Here is an 8,982-nt window from a genome sequence, read left to right as displayed (position 1 = left end):
ATGGCTACGCGTGGTAAAAACCGCGTTGTAATGGCTGTTCCCCAGCTTGGATGGATGTTCCAGTTCGAGCTTCAACCTAGGTTGGGGACTGGGGTTTGGCGGTGCTGGTTTCTGGTTGGCAGGCTCTTATTCATTCCCATTTAAGTTTGTGCAACTACCAAATCTCTTAATGTTCCTTTCTGAACCAGGCGTGAACATTAAAAGGGATATTTCCATAGAATTATTTTGCTCAGCTTCGTGATGGTCGATAGGAAGTAACCATATTCATATCAGTCTTCGCACTCATCTATGAATTAAGTGCAGTTCTGCTCTAGCTGCTGGGCCAAATGGCTTTTGCAACTGGGTACACAAGCAACCCCAACCCAGGAGGAGCTCAGCAAATAACTCAAGTGCCAACGTTTGACCGTAGGTGCAAACCATTCCATAACTAGGGCTATGCCGATGCTAGCATGGAAGACGGCGCCCCCAACAGTGTTTGGTTGTGGAATAAAAAAAAAAAAGATCCATACATGGTGTCCCTGTCAATACACCTGCTGCACCATTGTTAGCTACACCCCTCTACTCGGAAGTCAGCAAATTGCCCTTGACATTTGCAAAAGATAGGCTGTAGGGCAGCCATCTTTAATGGAGATCAAGGCCCGAAGCACATTCAGACTCCAGTGGCATTTAACTCCAAGAAGCACCCTACCCGTTTAATAGGAGTACATTTCTTAACAGATAATACAGGGGCAGTGAACTCCCTGCCAAGGAGCTAGGCAATACACAGAAGTGACAATTATAGCCTAAAGAAACCGTTTTGCTTGGACGGCGCCTTTGTCCTGAAATTAAATGCGATGGTTTGCAAAAGGCAGGGTGTGGATTCTCATTAGAATAACCCATTCCTACGAGGGAAACAACCTAGAGCAGGAACATTACTCAACAAGCATTGGCAAAGCAAATGGGTCTCACCTGTGAAAGCGCTATTTGCTTTGGCGGTGTGTTTTAGCCATGCTGTACACTAGTATGGCTGCTGTTCAGCATGGCTAAAAGTGAGCATGGTGGGGTGCTTTGAAGTGTGGTAGGTTGGGGTGGGTAGATTTCTGTGAGGTAGACTAAGGTAGATTGTGTGAGGCAGGTTGGGGTAAACCAGGGGTAGGTTGGGACGGGGTACATTGGGGCAAGATTGGAGTGGGGTAGATATAAGTGTGGAATATTGCAATTGGGTAGATTGGAGTGGGGTAAGTTGAAGTAGAGTGGGGTAGATGGGAGTAAATTGGCGTGGTGTGGCTTGGGGTCAATTGGAGTGGGGTAGATCAGCATAGGAGCAGGTTGGAGTGAGGTAGATTGGGGGGGACATTGGAGTGGGGCAGTTCAAGGAAGTTTGTGGTGGGGTAGACTGGAGTAGTTGGAGTGGGGTAAGTTGAAGTGCATTGAAAATGTAGAATGGGTTAAACTGGAGTGTGGTCGATTGGGATTGACTGGAGTAAATAAGGTAGACTGGAGTGGGGTAAATAAGGTAGACTGGAGTGTGGTAGGCTGGAATATATTAAGGGGGTAGATTGGAGAAGGGTACATTTTAGTGAGGTAGACTGGGTTAGATTGGGGTAAACTGGAGTGGGGTAGATTTGGTAGACTCAAGTAGTTGGAGTGAGGTAGACGAGTAGATTGAAATGGTGTAGATTTTGCTGGGGTAGATTTGGGTGGGCTAGATTGGAGTAGGATACGTGAGGTAGATGGGGGGGGGGGAACGGGACGATTGGAATGGGTATGTTGAGGAAGATTGGAGTGTGGTACACTGGGGTAAACTGGATTAGGTAGACTGAAGTGGGGTAAATTGGGGCAGATTGAAGTAGGTTTGAGTGGGATGGAATGCAATGCAGTGAAGGATAGCAGTAGCACATGGTGGAGAAGCAGTATCATGAAGATGGAGAAACAGTAGTGTGATGAAGGGGGCAGCAGTGCCATGAGGAAGTGGATCATCATTACGGTTAAGTGCACGTTTCTCTGCATTATCAACAGCTGTGTCAGTAATTGGTTTTAAAGTGAAAGGTTTTCCGGCCTAGGACACATTTATCCCTTTGCAGGTACACTAATAAAAGCAAACTATCCAGTTTGGTGCTTGGCAACAGTTTAAATCTAGGTATTGTTAATAGAATGTATTCATTTTGTATAATTGTCTGGTTTCTTTAAATTGTGTTGCTGCGGGCGAATAGCAATATGAACAAATTCAATTTCACTGCATAACAGCTTCATTTCTTACTAGTCTATCTGCAATGCAGAGAAAGCCATGGGCTCCAGTAACCAGTTTAAACTGCTTCCTCCTTCTTTAATGGTCTTTTAGGCAAGCCAGTGATATGTTTGAAAGTTACCAGCAGGTCCAGACTGGGAACCAAACCCAGCCCTGGAAAAGTGCTTGGCCGGCCCCCCTGGGGGTTGGGAGTACGGTCGAGCTGCTTGCCAGGGCCAGTGTCAGACGATTTTGTTACAGGGGCCATTATCGCAGCGATGCTGCAAAAAAGGCCCTGTAACAAAAACGGCCCTCAGGGGCCCAAAACCAGCCCCCACCCTGGCAGCCCACTGGGAATATGCCAGGTTCCCGCTACAGCCAGTCCAGCCTTGGTTACCAGTATACAGCATAGAGTGCATGTGCAGGGGTCCTTAGTTTTCAAAATCACTCTTGAAAATACTTTGATTAGGGCTTTATATACTGTTCAGTTTAATTTTTCTGTAGTTCCATACGACATGCAAAACATTCTCCCTGGGATGGGGGTTGGGAAACCTACTTAAAAAAAAAAAAGAGGCCTGAAAACGTACCCTATTTAACATGCACTGCCCCCAAGGCAACCGCGAACTTGTGCGGCCCTGGGGGCAGCACATTCAAGTGAAATACGGAGCAGCTTTAAAGCAGCAGCTAGTGTTTCACAGTGCAGGCAGCAACCCGCCTGCACTTTAAAGGGGATTAGAGATCCCCTTCTGCCTTCAAGGGAATGTCTGGGGGTTGACCCCACTAGAGAGCTGCAATCAGGGGACACTGAAGGAAAACCATTTTACTCAAAAAAACAATTCGGATAAACAAGCCTACCCCATGTAATGCTGGGCCTCAGCCCCTTCTAAAACCGAAGGTGCTGCAGTTTTCTGCAAACAATACATTGAGGAGCAAAACTAAATATTTTAATTTAACCCATTGCGTGCTCATGACGAGCCCAGCTCGTCATAACAGTCGCGCCACTCCCACGCGCAATTGATTCCCCGCCTGTGCGGGAGAATCAATTAGTGGATGTTGTTCTGACGAGCACAGCTCCACTGTGCCTCATGACGAGCTGGGCTTGTCATGAGCACAGCACCACCACCCCACACGCCACAGGGGAAATTACCGCCACGGCAAAGGGGTAAATAAAGTAGGTAGCTAGCCTAACAAGACACTAATTTGACATGGGATACCCAGTAAGAGTCACTACCTAGGTAGAACAGGAAGAGAATTCTCACTAGGGTTGAGGTGGTGGTGGTCTGGAGCATAGGACTTGACGGACACTATGTGTCCTACACACAGGCGAACTCTACTCAAGCATGTAAACTAATTCTAGTATGGACTGTTTTCACAACAGTGGAGGAGGTCTTCACTTCACAAAGCAGGCGTTCCACATATAGCCACCTCAAAAGGACACATGCGGGAATAGAATGGCACATGGGGTAGAGGGAGCTCCAACGTCCCACAGGAAGATGAAGGGAGCTGTCCAGAGACTATGTACACAGACATGTAATCACACAGAAAACAGAATTTAAGACCAGTCTACAATCTGATACAGCTCCAAGTCAAGAACTGGGAGCCATGCTTCAATGCTGCAGCAGAGGGTGCATAGCACTGTCAGACAGAACAGGAAGGGAAATTAAATGAGGCAACATTAATATGATGAACAAAGAGAGGTCAGACAAGCAGGGCAGCTCTTGGGCAAACTGTGGCAAGATAGTTAGACGACAACTATGACCTCATGGGAAGACGCAGGCAACAATGGAAAGGGAGAAACTGGCATTATTCCAGGGGTTTTTCCATGGACCAATTCCAAAGGGCCAGAATATGAGAAGAATATGGCAAGCTATGTGAGGGGAGTGAGACATGCAGATTCACCCTCTCCGTAGCATGGAGAAACGCTTAGAAATAGAACTCTCACGCAGTACAAGACATTTATCCCAACAAACCCCAGATGGGCTCACAAACACTTCCATCAAGACTTGTTCTGGCAACTCCATTTAATACCTTTACACAGTAAAGAGGCATAGCTCCTCTAGGAGAAGCAGATACTGCTGACATATCGAGAGGAAGGATGCTAAAGACTGACACCATACAGGCAGATACACTACCGAAAGCAAATGGCAAGAACTTCACCAAGGTTCAAAAATCTGAAACTATCTCAGATGCAGACCTGTTGGGTTGCATAAAGAGCAAAGAAGGTTACAACATGACATAGTATACTGAGAAACCTATTAAGACGTTTATACCAGCCATATAACTCAACCTGGATGCCAAAAGGGCAGTTGATCAGGTTACTTAGGAAAGTAATTAAAAACACAGCCTGGTCTCCAAAACTATTTGTTCAATGTTGGGGTGGCAGCCTTCAGAGATGTTAGAATAAATGGCTTCTGGTCAATGAGTTTCACCTTGCTGAGAGAGGTGGTTTGCTCGTGTGTGGGGGGGGGGGGGGGGGGGGGGGGGGGGGGGGAGGTGGCAGTGTCAATCACAAAATCTGTTTTTGTAGATTAAAACCTACTGCTGTTGACAAACCATAAGCCTGCATACCTCCAACGGTGGACATTCTAGGGGCAGAATTCAATTGATAGATTGACACCCGTCACCAACATTCTGCCAAATGAGCAAATACCCAGGAGTTTACTTGACTTGAGAAAAGTCCGAGGGCTGTCGCAGAGGAAACTGGCCTGAACTCTGGAGTCAGATTCAAGAAGATCAGGGTAGATTGTGCTCGCTATCCTGGTTGGCCCAAAGGTTATGCAAGTGAATGTTCTTCCAGACTGCTCCGTCTCTTGCAGACACTGCCTGTTCCGAAAAGCAGAACTGAATTCCTTGCAGGGCAGATGGCCTGCACATGGGTCGGAGGCCGGGCACAGATTAATGAAACAAAAAAAAAAAAAACTGAAGCACACGACTTACCATCAGGCAATAACAGCAGGCAGTGAGAGTAAGAAAAGGAATGGCTGCAGATGGTTCCAGTGGTGGGCAACCGCTATGGGACCTGGCATGGCAAGTAAAATATCACCCCCAAAGTGCTGATCGCATCCCCAGTCAAGACAGTCTTAGAGGTGTGGGATTGAACTAGACCTGCAGGTAAATTGGTTATTCCTCTCACTAATTAGACCACTACATAGCAATACTCCTGTCACTCCAGCCATTTGATAAAATAGGTGTGGACCCTAGCGACAAGAGGAAATGCAAGACCGTTTCCAATAAGTTTAAGCAAAGGCAGGTACAATTAGAGGAATGTAAGTGTGAGTTTAGTGCTAAGGAAACAGTCAATGCCTACAGCATTGTACTCCCCGAACTAAGGCAGCCACAAGCAACTTTGAACCACTAGAAAGGTCCACGAAGACTGGTTTAAGCCACAGGGATCTGTTTTAGAGCATCCATAGATCATCAAGTGAGAAGGATTATGCAACAGATTTAGGTTTGAGCAAAACTGGGCCAGGATTCTGGCTAGGTAGTAGGACTGGGCAGTGAATTCCCTCATCGAGTTTGATACGCCAAACTCAGTGGCGCTCCAAAAAAAAAAAAAAAAAATTAAACTAAAAAAAAAAAAGTAAGTTGGTGAGCACAAGTGAGGAGAATCCAACACTAGACCGCTTCCCAGAGATTCAAGACAAGCAGTTGCTACTGCTAGAGTTAAGAAACCCGTGTTCGCGGTGAGGATGCTGCCGCTCGATTAATGGTATAGCAGCAAAAAGGAACCAGCGCCCTCTTGCGCGTGATGTCATTCACCCCAATTTTACAGCCCGCGACAAGCACACGGCACAAAAAAAAATGTGCCAACAGCACATGGTAACACCCCGCCTCACAGAACACCGCGTAGCTTGGCAGAGTTTTGTCACTTCAGAGTTCCACATAGCGGAACTCTGCCCAGGCCTGCTAGGCAAGAATGGGATGAGTTGAAGAGTCTGCACACAAGATTCTACCACCAATATCACACCAGGGAGATGACCCCAACGATCGGTTACTTTACCAGATATACTGGAGATGCAACACGCTGCTTAGTATATGGTGAACTGTCATGGACTTCAGGTATTCCAAAAGCCACCTCAAAGGAGGGGTAGGCTACAGTATTCCCATGGACCCCAGTACTGCACCAACGCAGTGGACTACATGGGCACAACTGACAAGCATTGCTATGGCAAATGAGGCTGCATGCAGGTTACTAACCCTGTACTAGAAGATAAAGCACTCCGTGGAACAGCACAATGTTTTTATAAAGTATGGCAACTCAAATGAGGAAGAAAAAAAACCACACAAACACGTACCCACCCAGCACTCCTAGGAAAAAGAAATTCCCGAGGCCCCATGGAGCTTTGATCACTCCAGTCACAAGAAGCTCTGCTGCTCTCCGCCTAGATTGAAAGCTTTGCAGGTGCTTATTTGGGCAGGTTTCCCAGACTGGCCAAATGCTATGTCATGATTTATGAGCTTGACGAGAAAGTGTACAGCTCAGGGGAATCCAAGACAGTCTGCTTCAAGCGGGAGGGGTTGTTTTGGATACGTTTATAATGTACGTCAGGTATAATTCTGCAACTTTCAATAAAAATGTGTAGAATTGAAACCTACTCAAATTCAGGTTGCCAAAAACTGAAACTCTTCAAGCAAAAGGCACAGATAGCCCTCCTTACACTGCCAGACCTGTGCACTGCACCTCAGTATTGGTGAAGCAGCAAGTCACCACCACATTATGCAAGACACCCATTTAAAGACCCATCACCAGCTGCCACTCTTGTTCCTGCTCTTCAGGCAGGTGCTTCGACTGGAAAAGGCATTGTGGTGGGTATTGTGAAGGGAAGCATTGTGTACAGCAGGTCGTGGCAACAGGGTTATCTGGGCCATTGCTTGAAGTTGTCAAGTGTTAACTGGATAGTGTGCAGCATGCTGTGGCGGCAGCCACCAAGTAGTACAGCAATAGCCTGTTACAGCGTGCAAGGCGTTTTGGCCTGCCCAATAGGTTCCGTTGACACCTGTACTACAACACAACTGTTGGCAGCAGAATGTTTTGCTAGGCCTTCGGAGTTACCACATTTTTTCCACAGCATTTCTATCTAAGCCACTGAAGTGGTCCACTGTTGGGTTACGCCCTTTATCCCATGGAGCCTGGGTTCTCTTTTGCCAGCACTCTTATCAAAGCCACTGGTTGCCAACTAGGTCAAGTGAGATTCTGAAAGAAGGGAATTATATTATCTACGGGTTTGAGAAATACTAGACTCCTGCTGTTGTAGCGATTTTGTTCTAGAATATTGCCAGACATTTCTGATATTATAAATGTAGTAAGGGTAGTTAACATCTGGGTGCACGTGTGCCGGGGTGACAAGGCAGTGTCCCAAAAAAAAAAAAATATATATATATTTGTGCAAGAATTTTCTTAAGTTAAAGATGTTGCCTTAAAGCCTAGGATTAAACGCATACCAGAATTAAAACCTGGGAGTCCAGATACCTGCCTCCATGTGGATCATTTGAAGGTTTATTGATAAAGTGTAGATACAAGGCTCCCATCTAAAATATACTGAGAAGCCAAAACTTTAAAGTGGCCATGTCCTTTGCTTCATTAGGCGCACTCCGCCTATGCACTCTCCCTCAACTTAATGCACCAGTTAGCTGCTCTTTCAGCTTGTTCCATACATGTGAGCTAACCTCCCCAACCGCCGTCCACCGCCCCCCCCCCCCCTCCCTCGACTTTTCAGCCACCAAAGCACCAAGCCCTTCGATTCTCCTGACCATCTGAACTTTGGCATCTACACACAAGGCTTCAAATACCAATATCTATTAAGTTAAATAAAGGTCGGTCCTATCTCACCGTCCAGATTTCCTCCCGTCCACCCGCTCTACGTAGCATTCCAGCCAGCTGTTGCTCATCCAGTTGTCCCACTCCCTGCCCTTATTGAAATACCTATACCTGGATTCTAACAGTGTGTAGAAATTCACCACCTCCCCATATTTACCCCTTTCCCAGCATTTTGACAGGGTTTACCTCCCTGGTAATCACCCACGCCACTCCACTGTTCTACTACAGCTAGTACCAGCACTCGTCTCAGGGTGATCATGACACTTCCTCCCAAAATACAGGTGTTCCCCGGAGTTGCCCTGAATTTACGCCCTCTTCAGCTGCGCTCATCACTACAGCCGATTGCAGACCTCAGCACTGGCTGCCACGTCCTCCAGACATGTGATGGCTTCCTGGTCCTTGCCCCTCTCCGCCCCACACAGAATTCCTCACGACCAGACATGTTACTGATTAATCCTTAAACAGTCTAAAATCCAGGTTTAACACTGAACGGGATTAAACGTCCACAAATCCAACTAGCCATCACCCAAACACAGGGGCATATTATCAAGCAGGGCGTTAGAATTCTCTGCTTTAGCGGCAGAAAACTGCCGCTAAAGCGGCGATAACGGCCTTGATAATATGCCCTTGTGAATTCCAATAGAAGCCCAGGTTCTGGTGTCAACATGGGCTTCTATTGGAATTCTCTGCGGCATATTATTAAGCCCATTATCGCCATTTTAGCTGCAGTTTTCTGTCGCTAAAGCGGCGATAATTTTAACGCCCTGCTTGATAATATGCCCCTCTGTACTTAAGCTCATCTTGGAGGATGAATATACCCGAAAACACCCCTTCCCTAAAACACTTGTACAGTTCTCTCCTGCTATGGAGCTACAGAAAGCCGAAACAGGAGGAAAAATCATGATTCTATCAGCAAATCGCTCAGCTCCCCATTCCAGATGCTTTGAACTACTTGCAC

Source organism: Triturus cristatus, chromosome 7, assembly GCF_964204655.1.
Source record: "Triturus cristatus chromosome 7, aTriCri1.1, whole genome shotgun sequence".
In the NCBI taxonomy this organism is placed as follows: domain Eukaryota; kingdom Metazoa; phylum Chordata; class Amphibia; order Caudata; family Salamandridae; genus Triturus; species Triturus cristatus.
This window is presented reverse-complemented; position numbering follows the sequence as displayed.